Raw genomic sequence first — 18,390 nt, forward strand, 5'->3', positions numbered from 1 at the left:
ATAAATAGTAGAGCCACAAGGGATGTCAAGGTCAAACAGTAGGCCTGGCTCACTAACTAGCAAATGACTGGCCCAGGCATAATAGGTCTTTCCACTCACATTCACTTACAACTGGCCACTGAGGATAGCTAATGAAATACAAAAACTGTAAGTGTTGGATTTGCAAATGTTGAATTCACTTCCGGTGTATTCTTTTAGTAACACTTATGTAGTGATCATTTGTCAGTTTTCCTTTCTTTTTTTTTTTTTTTTTTTTACTTGATTGCTTTTAGAGAGACAGAGAGAGGAAGGGAGAGATAGACAGTTCCACTTAGTTGTGCACTCATTGGTTGCTTCCCGTATATGCCCTGACCAGGGATCGAACCTGGAAACTTGGTGTTTTGGGACGACGCTCTAACCAACTAAGTCAGGGCCCATTTGTTAGTTTTCTTGAAGATATTCTTCATCTCATGAGTCTTGGCGGGCAGCAGGGACCCATCCTACTACAGAAGCCCAAGCTAAAAATACTCACTTTTCCAGGTCCTTAAGCAGCTAAGGCTAAGGTACATGACCGAGCCTTGACTTATCAGTTGCATTTGCTTAGGATCTTTTACACCTGAGCTAGGGATGGGGAAAATTCTTTACATTGGACTATAAAGCAATGGCAGCAATGTCCGATGTCCAATCTTGCCATTGAGGTTAATGTGGCATCTAGCATCCTCCAATGCCAGCTGCATCTTTGGCAAAGGCTGTGGCAATGACCAAACAGCAGCAACAATGAGGCAGTTCTCACCTCCCTGGATCTGTCATGTGCTTTCTGTATAGTTCTAATGCCTGGTCTCCCTTCGTGCCTACTTATTTCACTGTAAAGCCAGTAGCCACCATCGTGGCCATTCACATGCAAGTTCGCATTAGATTCAGACAGATGGTGATGAAACAACGAAGCCAATAACTGGTGGGCCATTATCTTTAATCCCAGCTTGCACCCGGCAAGCAAGTAAAAACACACACTGAGCTCCCATACCCACTCATTCAGTGCTCACAAAGCTACTGACTTATCTGAGTTTCCTAGAATCAAAGGTTTCTAACCTCACCAGTCTCATTCACCTCTGTTCCCCATCTCCTTCTCTCTGCACAAACTGGTTTCTCCCTCAGCACTCCACCATCTTGGCTGCTTCTCCTGGCCTCCTCCACGTGGCCTTTCTCTGCTCTCTGCTCTCTCCTCTAATGCTAATCTCAGGAACCAAGAGAGGAAGCTCACGGTCTGCTGCCATTTTATTTTATTTATTTTATTACTTTTTATTTTTTTACAGAGACAGAGAGTCAGAGAGAGGGATAGACAGGGATAGACAGACAGGAACGGAGAGAGATGAGAAGCATCACTTATTAGTTTTTCGTTACGCATTGCGACACCTTAGTTGTTCATGGATTGCTTTCTCATATGTGCCTTGACCATGGGCCTTCAGCAGACCAAGTAACCCCTTGCTCAAGCCAGCGACGTTGGGTCCAAGCTGGTGAGCTTTTGCTCAAACCAGATGAGCCCACGGTCAAGCTGGCAACCTCGGGGTCTCAAACCTGGGTCCTTGGCATCCTAGTCTGATGCTCTATCCACTGCACCACCACCTGGTCAGGCTTTGCCCCCATTTTATAGTGTAGAAATCAAAACCTTTAATCCAATATTCAAATAAGGAAGTCTCTGATAGAAAGTCACTTATCTGAGGCATAATGGGATTCCTCATGGGAGTGCACCACCCCACATCATGCAATCAGTCAAGGGTGTGGGGAAAAGCTTAGTCTTAAAACTAAACCTTAGGCTATAACCACCCTGCCTGCTTACAGCCTGTCCCCCACACCCAATGCAAACTGTAAGTGAGCAAACATATATCATATTTAAAAACTTATTTGACCAACATTCACAAACCTGTTTTCTGCAGCCTTCTAGATGATTTTGTCAACTACCTGTGATACTATGATATACCAGGAAATATGTATTTGGTCTTCATCCCCATCCTTGGAATTTCCAGAGAGATAGAGGAGAGGGGCGCATGTTTGTTATTTATAATAAGCCCTTCAACCATACCTGAGTTTATGCTCATGAAGTGAGTCTCAGAGGATGAGGCCTGTTGTCAGAGGAAACAATCATGAATTAGAGCAGAAGTAGTCAACCTGGTCCCTACCGCCCACTAGTGGGCATTCCAGCTTTCATGGTGGGTGGTAGCAGAGCAACCAAAGTATAAATAAAAAGATAAATTTAACTATAGTAAGTTGTTTGGTTTTTTTATTTTTTTTTATTTTTTTTACAGGCCCTAGCTGGCTGGCTCAGTGGTAGAGCGTCAGCCTGGCGTGCAGGAGTCCCGGGTTCGATTCCCAGCCAGGGCACACAGGAGAAGCACCCATCTGCTTCTCCACCCCTCCCCCTCTCCTTCCTCTCTGCCTCTCTCTTCCCCTCCTGCAGTCAAGGCTCCATTGGAGCAAAGTTGGCCCGAGCGCTGAGGATGGCTCTGTGGCCTCTGCCTCAGGCGCTAGAATGGCTCTGGTTGCAACAGAACGATGCCCCAGATGGGCAGAGCATCGGCCCCTGGTGGGTGTGCTGGGTGGATCCTGGTCAGGCGCATGCGGGAGTCTATCTAACTGCCTCCCCGTTTCCAACTTCAGAAAAATACAAAATAAATAAATAAATATTTATTTTTTACAGAGACAGTGAGTCAGAGAGAGGGATAGACAGGGACAGACAGACAGGAATAGAGAGAGATAAGAAGCATCAATCATTAATTTTTTGTTGCACGTTGCAACACCTTAGTTGTTTACTGATTGCTTTCTCATATGTTCCTTGACCATGGGCCTTCAGCAGACTGAGTAACCCCTTGCTGGAGCCAGTAACCTTGGGTATAAGCTGGTGGGCTTTGCTCAAACCAGATGAGCCCACGCTCAAGCTGACAACCTCGGGGTCTCGAACCTGGGTCCTCTGCATCCCAGTCCGATGCTCTATCCACTGCGCCACCACCTGGTCAAGCTAGTAAGTTGTTTTATAAAGATTTATTCTGGGCCCTGGCCAGTTGGCTTAGCGGTAGAGCATCGGCCTGGCGTGCGGGGGACCGGGGTTTGATTCCTGGCCAGGGCACATAGGAGAAGTGCCCATTTGCTTCTCCACACCCCCCCCCCTCCTTCCTCTCTGTCTCTCTCTTCTCCTCCCGCAGCCAAGGCTCCATTGGAACAAAGATGGCCCAGGCGCTGGGGATGGCTCATTGGCCTCTGCCCCAGGCGCTAGAGTGGCTCTGGTCGCGGCAGAGCATCGCCCCCTGGTGGACAGAGCATCATCCCTGGTGGGCGTGCCGGGTGGATCCCGGTCGGGCGCATGCGGGAGTCTGTCTGACTGTCTCTCCCCGTTTCCAGCTTCAGAAAAATACAAAAAAAAAAAAAAAAAGATTTATTCTGCCAAACTCAGCAAAAATCCAATATAAAGTACTTGGTAAGTAATTATTATTATATGCTTTAACTTGCTGTAACTCTGCTTTATAAATTTTATAAAGTAAAACTTTACTTCCCTACTTTATAAATCACCATTACTGTGGAACCAGTGGGAGGTTAGAAAATTTTACTACTAACAAAGATACAAAAGTGGGCGGTAGGTATAAAAAGGTTGACTACCCCTGAATTAGAGTATTGGAACTCTCAGCCCCCACCTCTGGGGAAGGGAAAATAGGATTAACGATTGAGTTTAATCACCAATGGTCAATAATATAATCAGTCATGCCTATATAATGGAACCTCCATAAAACCCAAAGCAAAGGATTTTGGAGCGCTTCCATGGTGGTGAACACATCAAGGTGCTGGGCAGGTGATGCACCAGAGAGAGTGGAAGCTCCACGTCCCTCTCCCACACCATGCCCCGTGCATCTTTTTCATTCAGCTGTTTCTTAGTTATATCCTTTACAATAAACTGGCAATAACAAGTAAAGCCCTCTCCAGAGTTCTATGAGCTGTTCTATGAGCAAATTATTGAACCTGAGGAGGGGGTCATAGAAATCCCCATTTATAGCCAGTTGGTCAGAAGTACTGAGTGCCTTAGACTTGCAAATGCCATCTGAAGTGGAGAGAAGTCCTATGGGACTAATCCCTTAACTTATGGGGCAGTTAGTGTCAGAATTGCTTTGTGTGAAAAACATACTTGATGTCAGAAGTGTGAGTAGGAACAGAGAAATAGTTTTTTCTTTTACTACCCATTGTACTTTCAATAAAATTCATATACTGGTGTAATCAGCCACAGTCAGTTTCTGCCCCTTGCAACCAAGAACCTAACTAACACCCCAGAATAGCTGAGAAACTCTTATAAGCTCTCTCTGGGGCCTTTCTGTTGCAAGTCAAACTCATTTCTCGTTCTGTGTTTAGAAGACATAGTGTAAGGAAAGCACGGAACCAGAGACCTGTTTTCTGGTCTAGTCCCTGCCACTTTCCAGCTGTGTGACCTGGAGCAAGTCCCTTCCCAGCTCTGAGCAAGAGTTTTCTCACATGCACGGTGAACAGTTTGCCCTAGACCAGTAGTTCCCCAAACTGGCTATGCCATAGAATCCCCTCAGATATTTGTTTTTCATATAGATTCCTGGGCCATCCTGAAGAAACTAATTCAATCGATTTTGTAGATCTCTGAGAAGTGTACCGTGAAGCGGAGGCAGCAGCACCTCTGAGAACCACAAACTGAGGCCTCTGAGGTCCGCTCTACTGCACATACTCTGTGGTCTTCTAATGGAAGAAGAGACAGTTTTATTGGTGTATTCCTCATACCCCCAAAGTTCCTGGCACAAAGGGAATGTTCAGAAAATATTCACCTCTGAGTAAAGGGTAAACAGAAACTCTCTGCAACTTCTCTGTAAATCTAAATTTTTCCAAAATAAATTAAAAGTTTATTGAAAAGAATACTGGAAAGAAGGAAGGAAGGAGGAAAGGAAGGAAGGGAGAGAAGGAGAAAGGTAAGGAGAGACAGAAGAAAGAAGAGGGAGTGGAGGATGGAGAAGAGGAATTTATCCACCTCACATTAACCAAGAGCCTTATAAATCACTGTATGTTGAAAAGCACCTCCCATCACGCTTTTCCTCTGCACACACACCCCACCCCCATCCACACCATGTTATTATTCTGCCATCACTGGGCTGTCGGAGGAGACCTGTGGAGCCACCATGCTGTAATGGCCACAAAAGGGCTGCAGCCTGTCTGAGGAGCACTGTTCCTTGTACTTAGCACTATAAAGACCTGAGTTCTACTCTCAGCATCCACATTTTATTTCACTGGGCCTCAGTTTCTCCAGCTGTAAAACAGAGCTCCTTTCTCCCCCTAGTATCTTATAGAGTTATTATAAGAATCAAATGAAATAAGAGTTGCCACATTAGTGAGCACTGTGTGCCAGGTTCCATGCTAAACACTTTATATGCATGCTCTTGATTAACTTTCACAACAACCTTTTACAGTAGGATAATAACATCTCCATTTTATGGAGAACAAAACTCAGGCTTCCAGAAACTTGATCAAAGTCATACAGCCAGTGAAGGAAGGCTGGGAGAGGAGCCCAGGGTTTCTGATTCCAAAGAACCCGCATACTCCTCTGCCCTGGGATTTCTATGCACCTAATGTTACAGAAGTGTACATCTTTATTTCTTCTTCTTTTCCAAGTGAGAGGAGGGGAGATAGAAATACAGACTCCCGCATGTGCCTCGACCTGGATCCACCTGGCAACCCCTATCTTGGGCCAATGCTCTGCCCATCTGGGGCCATGCTTGCAACCAAGCTATTTTTAGTGCCTGAGGTGAAGGCTCCACAGAGCCATCCTCAGCACCTGGGTCTGATGTGCTCAAACCAATCCAGCCATGGCTTCAGAAAAAGAGAGAAAGAAAGGAGGAGCTGGAGGGGTAGAGAAGCAGATGGTTGCTTCTGTGTGCCCTCACCAGGAATCAAACCCAGGACATCCACACACCAGGCTGACACTCTACCACTGAGCCAACCAGCCAGGCCCCAGAAGTGTACATCTTTATTTCGATTATTTCCATCCCATCCTTTTCTCAACCCTAATCTCCCTCTTTGTCCTCCAACTCCTCAAACAGAACCAGACAAGACCCTGGGAGTTCCCAAATGGGAGCTGCAGAAGAACTGGCCAGTCATCAGCCCTGAGGATGGGGCTGGGAATCCCCACTACTCCCATTGTTCCACCAGGACTCAACATGGAGACAGACATCCAGGAAAGGAAAGGAGGGGCCTCACTGAGAACCCAAAGGACTAAGCCAGGCTCACCTTCCCTTCTTCACCTCACCCAGAAGAGCACTGGCAAGGCCACCACTTTAGACAACTTCTCTGGCAGAAAAGAGTTTTGATCATTAGCTTGTGCTGCATTCCCCGCTGCATTCAAACAAGTAGGTTCTAAATATCTGAATTGTTTTTTTAAACAGCCAGCCCCACCCATTTACTGGTACCAGGCGGGCCCCTGCCGAGGCTGAGTGCAGCCTTGATGTGGCCGAGGAGCCCAGGCGGCTGGGCACCAGGCTGTGCAGGCTATACCCAATTGCTGACCAGCTGGGCCTGGTGAGGAAGCTTTTGGTGGTGTTGCTAGGCAACCTGAGTAATTGGAGAGGCCACGGATTGGGCTTGTGGGCCACAAAGATTAACAGCCTCCTTCAGCACACTGCAAACCATCATTATGCCCAGTTCCAGAGGCCTGCAGCAATCTCTGTGGTTATAGGCTGAAAGAGTGCTTTTTTAGCTACAGAAATTAAGAACTAGCTTTTCGGTATTATGGGTTTGCAGCTGTGGTTGTTTCTTCTTGCTACGTCTCTGAGGATACACTTGGAATAAATAGTCAAAAGCTTAAAAAAAAAAAAATACCCGCTTTTCCAAAAGCTTTCCTTCTTCCTAAAGCAAAGCACCCTTGCCTTCAATTGTGAGAGCAGCTGGGACATTCTGCTTCCTAAGGTCTCTGTATGCCACTACATGTTAAAAGCTTCCTTCTTGGAATCCCACAACTGGCTGCAGTTCAGGGTGAGGGGACCAGGGCCTTGGTCACATGCAAGGCCTCTCAGTAGAATAATGTCTTTGTGTCTCTACCAGTCTAAAAAAAGTCACGACACCTCCCCTTGCCGGTCTCCAGAACCACTTTCATTTATACTGTTTTAATGGATCTTCCCAGATGTTCTGTGAGGAAGACGTCATTGTTATTCCCATTTTACAGGTGAACAACTAAGGCAAAAAGAGGCACTCATGATTACATGCCAAGTCACAGCAAAGCTGTGGCACCAATTCATTTTTCTAAGGCCAGATGCTGGGTTCCCCACAGTGCCTCCCCACAGAACTATTTAAGATATCACATATATTTTTGTCTCCTATTATAACATGAAAAAGAGTAATAATAATACACACTGGTGTGTTACACATGGTGTAATACCCTCAACACATCATCCTCATTGATGGTGGTTGGGTTTTCAAAGCTGCCTCATGGACAGTGAGAAATACAGTCTGAAAGAATTCCCAAAGATGGACACACTAACTAGTTTAACAGACCCAACACACCAGAGCACAGGGCTAAAGGAAAAACCTGACCTTGAGCCATCTCCTCCTTAATTCAAAGAGTTGACTTTATTCGATAGCATTATGACACTGCAGCATCCCCTTAAGATTGTGGAATCATTGCTTTCATTAAATATTTGTAGGTATTTTTCAAAAAGGCTTTTACTCCTTTATCCACAATGTTTCTTAAGTAGTGGTCCATTGATAGTGACCTACTAGGCAGATGTGCAAGGGATTAGTGTTTTCTTGAGATACGGGACTTGGGCAATCTGAGAACAGCTGGCCAACCTATCAATGGCCACCTGCATCAGAATCATCTGAAGACATCAGGCGGAGATGACCGGTTCCAATCCCAGGGCAGTGGTTCTTAACCCTGGCTACATGTCAGAATTGCCAAGGAAACTGTACAAAATCATTGATGCTTGAGCTCAGCCCAGATTGATGGAATCAGAGCCTTTGGAGCTCGGGCCAGGGCACTGGTATTTTTTAATTGGCAGTCAAGACTAAAATCTGCCCTAGAGATCTGGATTCAGAGGGTCTGAGCTAAGGTTTTGCCCAGGAATCTACAAGCTTTTTCAACAACTCCCCAGGGGATCCTTATGTATACCACAGTCTGATAACCGATGATTTTCATTCACTGGAGCACACCCTGAATGCCTCATTTATGGTAGGCTCTGGAAACGCAAGGAAAAAAAAAAAAACAGCCAAAAAGAACAGCTGTGCTCAGCGGTAGAGCGTCGGCCTAGCGTGCGGAGGACCCGGGTTCGATTCCCGTCCAGGGCACACAGGAGAAGCGCCCATTTGCTTCTCCACCCCTCCGCTGCGCTTTCCCTCTCTGTCTCTCTCTTCCCCTCCCGCAGCCGAGGCTCCATTGGAGCAAAGATGGCCCGGGCGCTGGGGATGGCTCTGTGGCCTCTGCCCCAGGCGCTAGAGTGGCTCTGGTCGCAACATGGCGACGCCCAGGATGGGCAGAGCATCGCCCCCTGGTGGGCAGAGCGTTGCCCCTGGTGGGCGTGCCGGGTGGATCCCGGTCGGGCGCATGCGGGAGTCTGTCTGACTGTCTCCCTGTTTCCAGCTTCAGAAAAATGAAAAAAAAAAAAAAAAAAAAAAAAAAAAAAGAACAGCTGTTCTGTTCCCCAGGCCTTCCCTATGCAATGGGGAATAAAGACCTATAAATTGTTCCAATATAGCCTGACCTGTGGTGGCGCAGTGGATAAAGCGTCGACCTGGAATGCTGAGGTTGCCGGTTCAAAACCCTGGCCTTGCCCAGTCAAGGCACATATGGGAGTTGAAGCTTCCTGCTCCTCCCCCTTCTCTCTCTCTCTCTCTCTCTCTCTCTCTCTCTCTCTCTCTCTCTCCCCCCCCCAAATGAATAAATAAAAATAATTTTAAAAAATTGTTCCAATATATTCCATACTGTGATTTAAATTTTAAAAGAGGGTCAGCATCATCAGGGTGGTTATGGTTACTCTATTTCTAGAAGCCTTGTGTGGTAGATTAAAGACAGAGTATGTTATTTGCCATTCTTCCCACCAAGAGGTGGGGTTTGCTCCTCCTCGCTTTGAATCTGGCCAGGCTGTAACTGGTTTTGACCAGTAAAATATGGCAGAAGTAGTGCTGGGTATCTCTCAAGGCTAGGCCTAAAGAGATCTGCAGCCCCCACGTTTGTTCCTGTTAGAATGCTCCCTCTGTGAAGCCTGACTCATATAAAAAACTTTGACTACCCTGAGGCCACCATGCTGTGAGGAAGCCCAAGCTACTCACATGGAGAGAGGCCATGTAGAAAAGTTCCAATGGGCCAGACCTATAAGTGAAGCCATCTTGGACCTTCCAGCACAGTTCATCTTCCAACTGAGTACATATGCTCTTTGATTTATGATAGGGTTACATCCTGATAAATCCATCATAAATTGAAAATGTCATAAGTCGAAAATGCATCTCACTTAACCTATCAAACATCATAGCTTACCTATCCTACCTTAAATGTGCTCAAACACCTACATTAGCCTACAATTGGGCAAAATCATCTCTGCCATTGCCCAGTATCACAAGAGAGGAGTGTACTGCATATTCTAGCCTAGGGAAAAAAAAATCAAACTTCAAAGTAAAATTTCTACCGAAAGCACATCATTTTCTCACCATTGTAAAGACAAAAAATCATAAATCAAACCAATGTAATTTGGGAACCATCTGTCCAGCCAAGTGAATGACCCCAGCTGATACCACATGGAGCAAAAGAACTGGTCAGCTGAACTCTGCCCAAATCCAGATCCACTGAATCATGACAAAATAAAATCATAGTTGTTGTAAACTGCTAAATTTTACGGTGATTTGTTATACAACAACACCTACCACTACACCTCAAAACTAGAACACTGAATGCATACCAGTTTGCCTTCCCTTTAACATTATTTATTATTGTACCTCCATAAAATAGATTGTAGTTAGTCTCCATCTGCTTCCACTTCTACTTCCTTCCAAACAAAACAAAAACACAACCATAAATTAAAATATATCAACTCTCTGCTTAAAATTCTTCAATGGTAGCGTGACCTGTGGTGGAACAGTGGATAAAACATCAACCTGGAATGCTGATGTCACCAGTTTGAAACCCTGGGCTTGCCTGGTGAAGGCACATATGAGAGTTGATGCTTCCTGCTCCTCCCCCCTTCTCTTTCTCTCTCTCTCCTCTCTAAAATGAATAAATGAAGTCCTAAATTTCTTTTTAAATCTTTCAGTGGTTTCCCACTGTCTTTGAGATAAATACAAGATCCTTACTATGACTGACAAGGTTTTGCATGACCTACCTCCTGCCTTCTCTACACTCTCCCCAAAACCTCTGTGCTGCAACCACAGGACCTCCTTTCTGTCCCAGGAACACACCAAGCTCTCTCCTGCCTCAGGATCTTTTCACTTGCTGTTTCCTGTACCTAACCCTTTCTCCATCTCTCACACATACCTCAACACATTCAGATAAGGCTAGCTCCTTCATCAACAATAGCACCTCCCTAGGAAGTCTTCCCTAATAAAACAGGTAGATGAAGAATGAAGGAAGAAGGAAGAATGAAATAATAAGAAAAGCACTGAAAGTACAGCAGTCAGAAAACCCTGGTTGTTGCTCCAATTCTGCCCCTGCTTACCATGGACAACACACCTCATCTCACCTGATCAAAATCCTCATCCCCACTGCGATGCTCACGGCCAGTGAGGTTTGGTGCCATACACCAGAAGTCTTCACATTCTTTTCTCATGAGTCCCCATAAGAATTTTGAAAAGCTATGACCCTCTCACTCATTTTTAAGGTAATAACTAAAATCCTTTTTCTCAAGTAAAAATAGGTTTCAAGGTGGAACTTTCTGGCACAGTCTTTATTTGAGACACAGTTTAGATATATTTTCATTTAAACCTTAAGGTTACAGATTTAATTTCTTCAGTTTATGGAACTTGTCTACCATATAATCCACTTGTAAAAGCCAGTCCTCACTATCAAACCAATCAGTCAAATCAGAATAATTTTCTGCCAGTAAGAAAATCCACCTTTATTTTAAAAAATTCTATAAGTTCATTTGCATCCCCATGACAACCAGCTCAGGTCCCAGTTATAATTTTATAATACAAAGATAAAGAGCTGAAGCACTGATGTTCTAAGTAGAGTAGCATAATGGTTCAGAGCACATATTCTAGAGTAAAGGTACAAGATTTCAAACCCTGATTTTGCCATTTAATAGCTCTATGACCTTGGGCTGCTTCTTAAACCTCTGGGTGCCTTGGGAACCTCATCTGTAAAAGATGGATGATATCTACTTTATAGATCTGATATGAGTATTAAATGAGTTTATTAATCTGTAAAGCCCTTAGAACAGTGTCTGGCACATCATTGGCATTATTTTAAGTAAAGCACCACCCCTTCCAATCCAATAGTTTATTTTACCTAATCTTTCCTTCTGCTTGCTCTCGCTGGAACAGAGCATTCTCCAGTTACCCTTTGGTTCTTATATCCCCAAGCAACTCACCCTAAAAAAATTCAGAAAAAATCTAGTAAAGCCAGAAAAGGGGGACAATGAAAGGAGAGTTGCAAAGGAGAGTTTGAAAGAATCCAGACAAGCAGACTGTTTTCAGGAAAGAGGGCCTATGGAACCTGAGGATCTGGAAACTGATTCCCTTAGAAAGCTGTCCATGTCCACGTCCCCCCAGCTCCAGGGCCACTGGCATATTCGCACAAACTCCCTGGACACATTCAGAGCTCCGTATCATTCCTGGTATCCCGTCTACAACTTTATCTCTTTCTCTTTTACATAAGAAAGCACAGGCCCTGGCCGGTTGGCTAAGTGGTACAGCGTCGGCCTGGCGTGCGGGAGTCCCGGGATCAATTCCTGGCCAGGGCACACAGGAGAAGCGCCCATCTGCTTCCTCACCCCTCCCCCTCTCCTTCCTCTCTGTCTCTCTCTTCCCCTCCCGCAGCCGAGGCTCCATTGGAGCAAAGTTTGCCCGGGCACTGAGGATGGCTCTGTGGCATCTGCCTCAGGCGCTAGAATGGCTCTGATTGTGGCAGAGTGATGCCCCAGATGGGCAGAGCATCGCCCCCTGGTGGGCATGCCAGGTGGATCCTGGTCGGGCGCATGCGGGAGTCTGTCTGACTGCCTCCCCATTTCCAACTTAAGCAAAATACAAAAAATTTAAAAAAAAAAGAAAGCACAGCTTTCAGCTCTGGGCTTGGAGAAGACTTAGGTGAAACTTTCTTGGGTGGTCAGGAATCCAGGTTCATCTGACACCAGCCACCTCCACCATGCCACCAAAATTCGACCCCAATGAAATCAAAGTCATATACCTGAGGTGGATCAGTGGGGAAGCTGGTGTCACGACTGCCCTGATCCCTAACAGCCCCCTGGGTCTATCTCCAAAAAACTTTAGTAATAACATCACCAAAGCAACCACTGATTGGAAGGGTCTGAGGATTACAGTGAAACTGACCATTCAGAATGGACAGGCCGGGATTGAGGTAGTTAGTGCCTTCTGCTTCTGCCCTGATCATCAAAGCCCTCAAAGAACTGCCACGAGACAGAAAGAAGCAAGAAAATATTAAGCACAATGGAAATACCACTTTTGATGAGATGTCCACATTGCCTGACAGATGCGGCACCAATTTTAGCCAGAGAACTCTCTGGAACCATTAAGGAGGTCCTGGGGACTGCCCAGTCTATGGGCTGCAATGTTCATAGCTGTTACTCTCATGACATCATAGATGGCATCAGCAGTGGTGCAGTGAAATGCCCAGCTAGTTAAGAACCACACAGGAGAATATTTCCATTAAAGATCATTTTACTGCATAGTATTCCATTGTAGGAAATCCTACCTTTTGCCTCAGCATGGATGGACTTGGAGAGCATATGCTAAGTGAAATAAGCCAGTCAGAGAAAGACAAGCACCATATGATTTCACATATGTGGAGTCCAATGAACAAGCTAAATAAAGACAAACTTATACACAGAGAGCAGGTTGACAGCTATCGAGGTCAGGAGAGGGCTCTGCATGAGGGCGGTGGAAGGATTGAGCATAAAAGGACAAAAAGAAAGAAAGAAAAAATTTGTGGACACAACAGTGTGATGATTGGGGGGGCGGTGGAGGACTGTATGGGGGGATAAATGGTGATGAATGAAGACTTGACTTGGGGGAATGAACACATAATATGGTACACAGAGATTTGTTGTAGAATTGGGCACCTGAAACTTGAATAATTATGTTAACCAGTGTCACCTTAATAAATTCAATTTAAAAAAATCGGCCCTGGCCAGTTGGCTCAGCAGTAGAACGTCAGCCCGGTGTGTGGAAGTCCCAGGTTCGATTCCCAATCAGGGCACACAGGAAAAGTGCCCATTTGCTTCTCCACCCCTCCCCTTCTCCTTTCTCTCTGTCTCTCTCTTCCCCTCCCGCAGCCAAGGCTCCATTGAGCAAAGTTGGCCTGGGCACTGAGGATGGCTCCATGGCCTCTTCCTCGGGTGCTAGAATGGCTCCAGCTAAAACAGAGCAATGCCCCAGATGGGCAGAGCATCGCCCTCTGGTGGGCATGCCGGGTGGATCCCAGTAGGGTGCATGCGGGAGTCTGTCTGACTGCCTCCCTGCTCTAACTTTGGAAAAATACAAAACAAACAAACAAAATCATTTGACGACCCCCCCAAAAAAAGAAAGAAAGCACAAAGGATTGCAAGTTAGCAAGCAGTATATTGCTGAATTTGCTCCAGATTATACAAATGTAAGTCATTCATGAATTTCAGTATCTGTATTAGGAAGAATAGATTTGTTGTAACCCAGTGTACAGATGAGGGCAAAGCACTCACAGATCAGGACACAGGCCAAGTCAGGAGGCCCTTCATGAAACATCATGAAGTCCTAAAAAGGAAGACTCATTTCCTCAGACGTGTAGGAACCCCATCAGGTCTGGAGACCTTGGTGTCATCTCCTCGGCCCTATTCATTGGCCACACTTCTGAAATACAAATCAGATGGTGTCCTCCCTTTGCTAAATCCCTTCAATAGTTACCCAGTGTCCTTGGTTCAAAGTCTAACGAGACACACAAGGGCTTCATGACCTGGGCCCTGCCTATTTATTCACTCTCATTTCTAGCCATTCCTCCACACACATCCTAACACCCCAGCCATATTGAGCCAACAGCAATTCCAGCTACCTCCCTCCACTAGGCCATTTCATGAGCATCTCCCTCTGCTGGAATATTTACCCTCCCCAATTTTTTTTTCCTGGTAAAGTCTTAACACCTCCTTCAAGGCTGTATTAAACACCTCCTCTGAAAACTGTATTGAGTATCTGCTAGGTGCCCGCCATTGTGCGAGGCACTGGGTACAGTGGAGAACAAAGCAGACATGGTAGAATTAAATGCCTCTTCTTAGTTCCTTCAACAACCTCTGTTCCTGCCTAGGATACTATTGTCTTCTTTATATTATCACCATCTCCATCTCCTCTGCAAGGCTATAAGTACCCTGAGGCTAGAGCTTCTGTTGTATTCATCTTCAAATCCCTATTCTGGAGCCCATGGAATGCATCAGGAAATATTCGCTGGACTCCTTTACTCACAGAGGCTTCATCAAGCATTTCTGCATCAGGGACAGACAAGTTGCTGGTTATATAACTGTGAATCAACAGACACTGTCCTTGCCCTCTTGGTACCAACAGTGCACTTGATAGACAGAATGATGTATGAATGACTGAATGAATTAATGAATCAAGGAAGGAGTGTGCTTCTCCCCACTTGGATGAAGCAGTCCAAGGCAGGGGAAGCACAGGAAGGGAGAAACTAGTGTCTAGGAAGTTGGAGAATGATGATGTCCTTCTGTTCTTTCTGATAACATAGAGACTTATTAGCCCTGTGACTTTAGGCAAATCCTTTAGTCTGTTTTACAGTATTTTCATTTTAATAATATCATAACAGAGTTATGATTAAATGAGATGTTGCATTTGAAAGCAGAGTTGGTTTTAGGGACTGGTAGTTCCCAGTACTTGCTCAGTGTGAGTATGCAGATTCAGAAACACAGCAGGAGAGCTCTGACTGGATAGCTCACAGTTAGAGCATAGTCCTGGAGCACTGAGGTTGCCAGTTCAGTCTCTGGTCAGGGTACACACAGGAACAGGCCAGTGTTCCTGTCTCTGTCTCTGTCTCTGTCTCCCCTCCTTTCTCTTTTTTTTTTTTTTTTTTTTTTTTTTTTGTATTTTTCTGAAGCTGGAAACGGGGAGAGACAGTCAGACAGACTCCCGCATGCGCCCGAACGGGATCCACCCGGCACGCCCACCAGGGGCAACGCTCTGCCCACCAGGGGGCGATGCTCTGTCCCTCCGGGGCGTCACTCTGTTGCGACCAGAGCCACTCTAGCGCCTGGGGCAGAGGCCAAGGAGCCATCCCCAGCGCCCAGGCCATCTTTGCTCCAATGGAGCCTCGGCTGCGGGAGGGGAAGAGAGAGACAGAGAGGAAGGAGAGGGGGAGGGGTGGAGAAGCAGATGGGCGCCTCTCCTGTGTGTCCTGGCCGGGAATCGAATCCAGGACTTCTGCATGCCAGGCCGCTCTACCACTGAGCCAACCGGCCAGGGCCTCCCCTCCTTTCTCTTTAAAATCAATAAAAGAAGAAAAAAAAACACACAGGAGGATAACCTGCTGGGGATAACATCTCCCTCTAATCCAGGTCCTCTCCCTGGTACAGCATTCTTACCTTCCCTATTCAGCCCTACTACCACCCCTTCTTGACCTCCCCCTCTTCACTGCCCAGTTCTGTGTTTACTTTCAAGCGCTTTTGGAGGCCAGAGATTTCCTTATCTTTACAAGCCCATAGCAGTCAGGGTGAGGTGGCAGGAAAGGGGCCGAAGAAGGGAAGACACGGATATGGACTGAGACTTCACCATATGCCTGGCACCCGGGTTGGGGCTTGATGTGCATAGGCTCCTGTCATCTTCATAACAATACTGTTTTACAGACAAGGAAACTGAGGCTCAGATAGAGCAGTGGTCCCCAATCCCTGGGCTGCGGACCGGTACCAGTCGGTGGGTCATTTGGTACCAGTCCGCAGAGAAAGAATAAATAACTTACATTATTTCCGTTTCATTTATATTTAAGTCTGAACGATGTTTTATTTTTAAAAAATGACCAGATTCCCTCTGTTACATTCGTCCAAGACTCACTCTTGACGCTTGTCTTGGTCACGTGATACATTTATCCGTCCCACCCTAAAGGCCGGTCCGTGAAAATATTTTCTGACATTAAACCAGTCCGTGGCCCAAAAAAGGTTGGGGACCACTGAGGTAGAGAACAAGAGAGGTGGGATATGAAATCAAGTGTCTCTACGACTCCAAAATTATTGTCCTCTGTGCCACACTGGCCACCAGCTTATAAACGATCATTAAATGTTTGGAAAATTAATTTCAGTATTTTTATCCCCAGGAAGAGCAGAGATTGTATGTGTTTCTCCGCCCAAGAATCTAGATACATGTTCAAACAATGAAGAATAAACAAATGAATAATAAGAACTGAACGAATGATTGAAATCGTCCAGATACCCCATACCAGGAAGGAGGAAACAAATAATCCTGAGGGAGGCACCTCACAGATTGTCGCCCTGGCTGTGGTCTCCAGCGCCCGCCAGTGCAGAGGGCAGGCATCACAGGAAGGCTGGGGACTGGCTCAGTTGAAGGGAGAAAAAAAACTGGGAGGCAGGAGGGAAGATGGGGATGTTACTGGGAGAACGTGAAGAGGGGAGAGAGAAAGCCAATGATTGGCCAGGGCAGAGAAGGGAAATAATGTAGCATTACCTGGTACCCCCACCATGTCTGTGGGGAACAAACCAAGAAACAGACCCTGACTCCTGGCCAAACACACTGCCAAGTTTAAAAAGAAAGTTACCAGATCTCAAGCCCACTCCTGAAGGCTATTCCGGAAAAGAAGTTGCCAAGGGAGCAGTGTCGGTTCTGCCTCCTTCCCGCTGCCCCCACCCTCGTGCTTCCTGCCTTCAACCCCCTTGGCCCCACGGAGGGACTCCCTCCATCAGTTCCCAGCTCCCGCAGCTTACCTCCTTCCCTCGGGAGGCCAAGGGTGTTCCAGGCAGGACAGGCTGCTCCCCCAGTTCCAGGTGCCCTCGTCCAAGGGGCTGCCTCTACTGCCCAGAAGTTCTTGCCCTGGCTGGTGCTCCTTGGCCCCTCCCCGAGCTAAATGTGTCAGGCAGGTTCCCAGCCGCCCTGTGCTGGGAGAGGGAGCCTGAGGAAATTCCCTCCCAGGCTTGCGCCTGGGCTTGGGCCGGGCCAGCCAGCTCAGCAGTCTCACTCCTGGGCTGGCCCTGGATGAATGAGTCCTCCCCCTCCGCCTGCCTGGGTCTGAGCCAGGGAGCTCGTGTCAGCCTCTCTGCTCTTTCTCCGTGGCCGTGACACTGAACTCCATTCCTCCTCCAAGTCCTAATCCCCTGCCCTATGTCTGGGTCTTCTGGCTTCTATTCTCAGTAATCTGGGGCAAGACCATAGTGGGGTGGTCTCTTTCTCTCTCCTGGTGTGCTCTGCTAGAAAGCCAGGCCTGGTCCTGGGCACCAGGATAGGTGACTTCATGACTCTCTGCAGGGGTTTAGTCACAAGCCCCAGGCTCTCTCCACTAAACTGGTTGTAGCTGGGCCCTGGTGAAATATGTCTGCCAGTTTCTGGTTATTCATTCAATTCATTTTGAGAATAACTCACCTGTGCTAGGCCCTAAGATGAAGAAGTGGATTACCATGGTCTCTGACTTGATGTTCTACTACAGTGATTTTCAACCTTTTTCACCTCGTGGCACCCATAAACAAATTACTAAACTTCTGCAGCATATCAAAATATATATTTTTGCCTATCTGACAAAAAGAAATAGGTATAATTTTGATTCATTCACATCGGACAGATATTGTGCTAGCTGTTATTTTTTATTTGACAATCTAAGGGAAAAGAAGTCAGTGTCCCTGACTAAATAGTCAGATATTGCATGTTTTAAAAATTCTGTGGCACAGCCTGACCAGGCGGTGGAGCAGTGGATAAAGCATTGAACTGGGATAAGGAGGACCCAGGTTCGAGACCCCGAGGTCGCCAGCTTGAGCATGGGCTCATCTGGTTTGAGCAAAAGCTCACCAGCTTGGACCCAAGGTCGCTGGCTTGAGCAAGAGGTTACTTGGCCTGCTGAAGGCCCATGGTCAAGGCACATATGAGAAAGCAATCAATGAACAGCTAAGGTGTCGCAACGAAAAACTGATGATTGATGCTTCTCATCTCTCTCTGTCCCTATCTATCCCTCTCTCTGACTCTCTCTCTGTCTCTGTAAAAAAAATAAAAATAAAAATTAAAAATTCTGTGGCACACCAG

General features: G+C 46.4%; 1 protein-coding gene and 1 pseudogene across 4 annotated transcripts in view; one reads left to right on the top strand and one right to left on the bottom strand.

The window, feature by feature from the left end:
* RHBDL2 (rhomboid like 2) overlaps positions 1-18,390 on the bottom strand; it is a 116,176-nt gene that overhangs the window by 49,198 nt on the left and 48,588 nt on the right. Inside the window, exons 1-2 of one of the 4 annotated variants that reach the window (XM_066375933.1) lie at positions 17,088-17,206; positions 2,060-2,099 (exon numbers count right to left, since the gene is read on the bottom strand). The exons of 1 other annotated variant lie outside the window; for it this stretch is intronic. The gene's annotated coding sequence lies outside the window, so the exon portion shown is untranslated. Of the gene's footprint in view, positions 1-2,059; positions 2,100-6,258; positions 6,410-17,087; positions 17,207-18,390 lie in introns of those variants that run through there. 2 more of the 4 variants (XM_066375932.1, XM_066375934.1) reach the window with 2 other exon arrangements.
* On the top strand, positions 12,311-12,807 carry LOC136397243 (large ribosomal subunit protein uL11 pseudogene; annotated as a pseudogene).

The sequence above is a fragment of the Saccopteryx leptura genome, chromosome 3 (genome assembly GCF_036850995.1).
Source record: "Saccopteryx leptura isolate mSacLep1 chromosome 3, mSacLep1_pri_phased_curated, whole genome shotgun sequence".
NCBI classification, from domain to species: domain Eukaryota; kingdom Metazoa; phylum Chordata; class Mammalia; order Chiroptera; family Emballonuridae; genus Saccopteryx; species Saccopteryx leptura.